The sequence below is a fragment of the Crocodylus porosus genome, unplaced genomic scaffold (genome assembly GCF_001723895.1).
Source record: "Crocodylus porosus isolate Cpor-Errol unplaced genomic scaffold, CroPor_comp1, whole genome shotgun sequence".
NCBI classification, from domain to species: Eukaryota; Metazoa; Chordata; order Crocodylia; family Crocodylidae; genus Crocodylus; species Crocodylus porosus.
In genome coordinates this window covers 114,639,651-114,645,650 of record NW_017728931.1, presented here as the reverse complement: position 1 = coordinate 114,645,650, position 6,000 = coordinate 114,639,651, and the positions used below count along the sequence as shown (strand labels likewise).

The 6,000-nt window shown below is 44.6% G+C and overlaps 1 protein-coding gene and 1 long non-coding RNA gene across 8 annotated transcripts in view; one reads left to right on the top strand and one right to left on the bottom strand.

The window, feature by feature from the left end:
• The window catches only part of LOC109315687, a 20,272-nt gene extending 17,485 nt beyond the window's left edge, over positions 1-2,787 (bottom strand). Inside the window, exon 1 of the long non-coding RNA XR_002102584.1 lies at positions 2,777-2,787. This is a non-coding gene — a long non-coding RNA (uncharacterized LOC109315687). The remainder of the gene's footprint in view (positions 1-2,776) is intronic.
• The window catches only part of FAM19A5 (family with sequence similarity 19 member A5, C-C motif chemokine like), a 669,022-nt gene that overhangs the window by 581,425 nt on the left and 81,597 nt on the right, over positions 1-6,000 (top strand). The gene's annotated exons all lie outside the window — the stretch shown is intronic.

The window sequence follows — 6,000 nt, the reverse complement described above, 5'->3', positions numbered from 1 at the left end:
CCCAGTTCTTTAAAAAAAAAAAAAAAAGCCCCTGCTTACCAGGTGTGTGGGGGGGTGATCTCTGCTGCCCCCCCCACAGCCCTATGCTGTGTGGGGGACTCTGCCATAAACCCCTATTCCCCACCAGCTCTTCCATCATCCCCCCATGGCTGCCTTACCCAGCCCCAGCTCTTATGAAAAAACAAAAAAACTCACTCACTGGATACTGCAGTGGTCATCAGGGCCTCTGGGGGGTTGTCACAGAACCCACCATGCACTATGGGGCAGTGAGGGGCAACGGGGATCGCCCCCCCTGCCTGGCAGAAGTCAATGAGTTTAGAACTTTTTTTAATTCTTTTTTTTTTAAGAGCCTGGACCTGGGGCCAGGTGGGACAGCCATGGGGTGAGACTGAGAGAATGGGCTTATGGCAGAGCCCCCTGTGCAGCGTGGGGCACCCAGTGAGTGGGGGAATTTTTTTTTTAATAGCTGGAAGCTGGGGCTGGATGGGGGATGGGGCTCATGACAGCGCCCCCCCGCAGGCAGTGGGAGGCAGCAGTAATAACCCCCCCACCTGCCAGCTTCTGTTGAGTCTGGGGTGGGGTGGGGTTAGTTTTTGTTTTTAAAGAACTGGGAGCTGGGGCCAGGCAGGGCAGCCGTTGATGGGGCTGGGAAAGTGGGTAGGGGATGGAGGCCTGTCCAATTTGGAGATTTGGCTGATTTGGCAGCAGCTGAATCACCAAATCAGATTCAGCTGAATCGATTTGGGACAGTAATTCGAACCATCGAATCACTGTGCCCCGAATCAGCAGAATCCAAATCTGAAGCAAATACTAGCTGCTTCTCACAGGCTTAGTATCTGTAACTTCTCATCTGCTACAAATTACTGAAAACAAAACCTAAAAAGAGACTAGTGCCATTTAAGAATCTTACAAAGCCACTTGGATGAGAACTTTAAATATTGCTTTCCCAGAGGATAAAATCAGAGTTTATGCCACTTTCTTTAAGCATTTGTGTACTCACTGGTATAAATGTATGTGTTTTCTACTAAACAGAAAGGAATCTGCAGTCAGGAATCTTTGCAAAAATGAAAGTAAGTCATAGGTCTGCACATTAGCTGAAGGTCTGTGCGTCACACATTTCTTGTACAGAATGTCTATGAAGATTAGATTATTGGGAGTCCTGTCTCTAATTGTATTTTCTCTAATTAGCTAATGAAAAATGTTCAGAGTTTAAAAGGCCAGAAGTAAGCATAGCATCTAGTCTGACCATTGTGTAGACTTCCATAAATTAATTCTTCTTTGAACTAAAGAATATATTATATTTTTAAAAAACCTTCTACTCTTGATTTTAAAATTTCAAGTGATAGATAGATCACTATAAATCCTATTAAGTTATTCTAATAGTTACTGTTAAAAAATTCTAGTTTGAGTTACAATTTATCTAGCTTAAAATTGAAACCACTGGTTCTTCCTATATCTTTATGTGTTAGACTCAATCAAAATGTAGGGTCCTATCAGCTACGTTACTTTTGCTTCTAGTGTGTCTTAACAATAAGGCATGTTTTCAGATCTTTTAATCATTTTCCTGGCTTGTCTCTGAACATTCTTTTTTTCGTTGACATTTCTTTTCAATTTAACCTCTGTACTTCAACTTAAGGTTCCCCTGTTCATATAGCCAAGGATTGTATTAGCCCTTTTGGCCGTGGCATCTTACCGGCAGTTTATATTAATCTTGGCTGCAGTGTATCTTTTGACATCTCTAAACCAGTGATGATGGATTCTATGGAGGATATAGAATCATAGAAAATTAGGATTGGAAAGGACCTCAGGAGGTCATCTAGTCCAATCCCTTGCTCAAATCAGAACCATCCCCAACTAGATCATCCCAGCCAAGGCTTTGTCTAGCCAAGTTTTAAAAACCTCTAAGGATGGAGATTCCACAACCTCTCTGGGAACCTATTCTAGTGGTTTACTACCTTACTAGTGAAAAAGTTTTTCCTAATATCTAACCTAAACTTCCCTTGCTGCAACTTGAGACCATTGCTCTTTGTTCTGCCATCTGCCACCACTAAGAACAGTCTAGCTCCATCTTCTTTGGAACCTCCCTTCAGGTAGTTGAGGTCTGCTATTAAATCCCCCTTTAGGCTGTGTCCATATGAGTGTGGACATTTGTTTCCCTTGGGACAAGTAGCAGTGGCATGCCTTGTGCCACTGCTACTTGTCCCCAGGGGATGCCTGTGCCATGCATGCTTTGGTGCATGGCAGGTGACCCCAGTGGAGAGGGGGAGGCTGGGGCCAGCAACTGTGCCACCACTAAAATAGTTTACCTCCATCCTCTTTGTAATTGCCCTTCAGGTAGTTGAAAGCTCCCATTAAATCCCCCCTCAGTCTTTTCTTCTGCAAACTAAATAAGCCCAGTTTTCTCAGCCTCTCCTCATAAATCATGTTCCCCAGCTCCCTAACTATCTTTGTTCTCCTCCATTGGATTTTCACTAATTTATCTACATTCTTTCAAGGGGAGGGGAAAGGAGAGAGTGGGAACTGGACACAGGACTCCAGATGTGGGCTCACTAGTACTGAATAGGAGTATAACCACTTCCCATGATCTATTGGCAGTGCTCCTACTAATGCATCCCCGTATGCTGTAAGACTTCTTGGCATGAAGGGCACACTCTTGGCTCAAAGTCAGCTTATTGTCCCTTGTAACGCTGTATGAGAGAGAATTCTGTGCATCCCCTATACATATACTTTCCTTCTAAATCAGGGGGGTTAACGATATGGGCCATGGGTTGGATACGGACCTAGGATCCAGCACTTAGATCTTGGACTATCCTTGTGCACTGCATGCATTATGCACTTGCCTCACTGCATGCAGTGCACAGAGCTGGTCTGGAGCAGGCTGTATATGGCACCTGTGCTGGACCAGTCTTGTGCACTGTGGATCAGACTCACACACTGGCCCCACTCACAGGAGCCAGTACACAAGGCTGGTCCAGCATGGGCACCTCATGCAGTGCATGTCCCATACAGGTTCCGTCCATAGGCCTCAGACCAGTCCCAGTTCATGTTGCATATAGCATGCAGATGTGGTTAAAAGTGTGCACTTCATGAGTTACCTGTGCCAGATTGGCCCTGTGCACTAGCTCAGTCTTACCCAGACCACAGACTGGCCCTGTGTCCACCATCTGGCCTATCAATCAGAAGAGTTTGATAGCTCTGCTCTAAAGCACGCACTCTTACCATAGTTGGAGGCAGGCTACTCAGACGAACTATTGGTATCACCTGGTATGGCACTTCTTATGTTTTTATGATCATTTATCAGGCCTCTCAACACTTTTTTTTAAGAGTCATTGCTTCCTAGGATATGAGCCCTACCTGAACTCAAAGTATGGCCTACATTCCTTGTTCTTAGAGACGCAAGCATACTTCTGACCAGATGAAAATTAATATGGTTGGTAGTGTCTAGCTTACCTAGTGAGCATGATTGCTCAATGACCTGTCCTCTTTGTTATTTATCATTCCTCCAGTCTTCATGGTATAATAGTGCTTAGGGTCAGAAGGGACCTAAACAGATCATCAGGTCCAACCCCTTGCCCTGGGCAGGAATGGGTGCCAGGGTCATTTCACCCCAGCCAAATATCTGTCCAGCCTCATCTTGAAGACCCCCAAGATAGGAGAGAGGACCACCTCTGTCTTTGCATCATCTGTGTCTTCACCAGTGTTGATATGATTTGATGTTTTTGTTTGGATCATTGATGAAAATGTTAAATTGTTTAGGGCAAGAATTGATCCATGTGGGGCCTATTCTAAAAGTGTATCCACATGATGGTGATTATCTGTTTTTTCTCCAGTTTTTGTGCACTGTATTAAATTGATATCGTTATAGTTTCTTAATCAAACTGGTTTTTTTTAAGGTAAGCCCAGCTTGTAAACAAAAACTTGCCTGCCTCTAGTTTAATAGACAAGTCATTCTAGAAATATTGCCTTTTATTTTCACAGAAAATCCAAATGCTTTGAAGCAAGAATTAGTGTATATAATAAATGTTGTTGTTATATTCTAAGATTCAGCCTTGTAGAGGCACAGTGCAGTAAAGCATAACTCTTTATGCTCCATTACAAACCTTGCATCTTTCGCTTTTCGAAGGCTATAGGAGGGAGCTCTTATCTTCATAAAAGTGCACAACAGGGTGTTACTTCAGGCAGCTAAAAAGCTTGATAAAGTTACTGAAATTCAGATGTCAGCTCTTGTTAATTAAACATTTCTTCTTGAGATCTTATTTATCGTGTGAGAAATATGTGTGCATAATACACACACACATTTTATATCACTTCGCATAACTGAGGAGCAGTATTTTAGTCTAAAAACACATTATCTTCTAAATCATTCATTTTTACAATACCAAAATTAGTGTCTGTTTAGTTATAATTTTAAGGTCTAGTTTGCAGATCTCTGTGTTAAAACTTATATGTGTTGGGTAAGATTTCATGGGATCATAGAAAATCAGGGCTAGAAGGACCTCATAAGGTCAGCTAGTCCAGTCCCCTGCTCAGGGGAAGATCGTCATTTAATTTTACGAGAAATGTATTTCATGACTGCAGGATAATTTTCCAGTTTGTTTGTGTGAATAGGACAATACACAAAGGCTAGGGACAGAAATTACACATGAACTGCTTGAAGTGATCGGAATCTGGTTTCAACCTGTAACAGAACAGAAGTGTAGAGTACATAAACCACTTTCAAAATGACCAAAACCAGTTTAAGATAAACCTGGTTGGATATAGTGTCAGATTTAATTGATATAGGTGAAACAGGTTTATGGAACTTCTGTCCCAAATTCTTTCCTGGTTCAAATTAATTCACAGTCCCCCAGCATCCCATGATGCTATACTGCCTGCTCTAGTGGAGCTGCCTTGTCCCTCTGCCCCTAAGCCTGCTTCCTGCTCATGTGTGTCAGCCCATAGGGACAGGGGACAGGGGAACAGACCCCCAGGACACTAGTCAGAGTCTATACAGCATATGGATGGAGGGAAAGCCCCCGTGGTGGGGGCTTTTCAACCCCTGGCAGCTCTCTCCCCACCTCACTTCCCATCCCAGCTGCTGATTGCTTCAGCAGCTGCCACAGGAAAGAGGGAGAAGTCCTCCAGGCTGGGTGCCTGCCCATGCAGCCCAGATGAATATAAACTGACAGTGAGATGCCAAGCTGAAAAGGGCTAATATAACTCTGGTCTGTATGAACGGGGGAACCTGAAGTGCAGAGGTTAAATTGTAAAGAAATGTCAATGAAAAAAGAGAGTTCAGAGAAAAGCCAAGAGAATGATGAAATTATTTGAAAAAGTGCCTTATTGTTAAGACACACCAGGTGCAAGAGTAACATAGTTGATAAGATCCTACATTTTGATCAAGTCTAACAGATAACTATATAACAAGAACCAGTGGTTTCAATTTTCCCCCAGCCCATCCCAGAGTTGCTCATCCCCTGGCAGCCCCAGGGAGCTGAAGGGAATTCTTCCCCTCCAGAAGGGCAGAGCTGCTTGCCTCAGCCCCTGGGAGTCTCGGTGAGCTCTCCTGCTCCTCCACAGCTGGTTTTGTCTTTGGTGCTGTGAGTCTGAGGGAAGACTAATGCAGGGAAACAGAGGAATTTCCCTCTGCTCCCTGAGCTATCCCTGAGACTCCAGCAGTTTAGGCAATGATTTGGGGTTGGAAAAGGGAAGAATGCCTCTCAGCTCCCTGAGGCTGCCCTGGGCTGGGGTGGGGGAAGCCCCCCCAGGGCAGGGGTTCCCGAGTGCCCCCATGCTGGTCTGCATGGGCAGGCACCGGGCCCGGAGGACTCCTTCTCCCTCGCTCCTGTGGCAAGGGCTGAAGCAATCAGCAGCTGGGGGGGGGCAGATAGGGGGGGGAGGACTGGGACCCCCTGCAGCTCAGGGCACACTGGAAGCTTGCTAACAGCTGCAGGCAGACTCTGCAAAAAATAATTTAAAAAACCAATCGGGCCCCTTGGCAATTTTTTTTCTTCTTTTCCT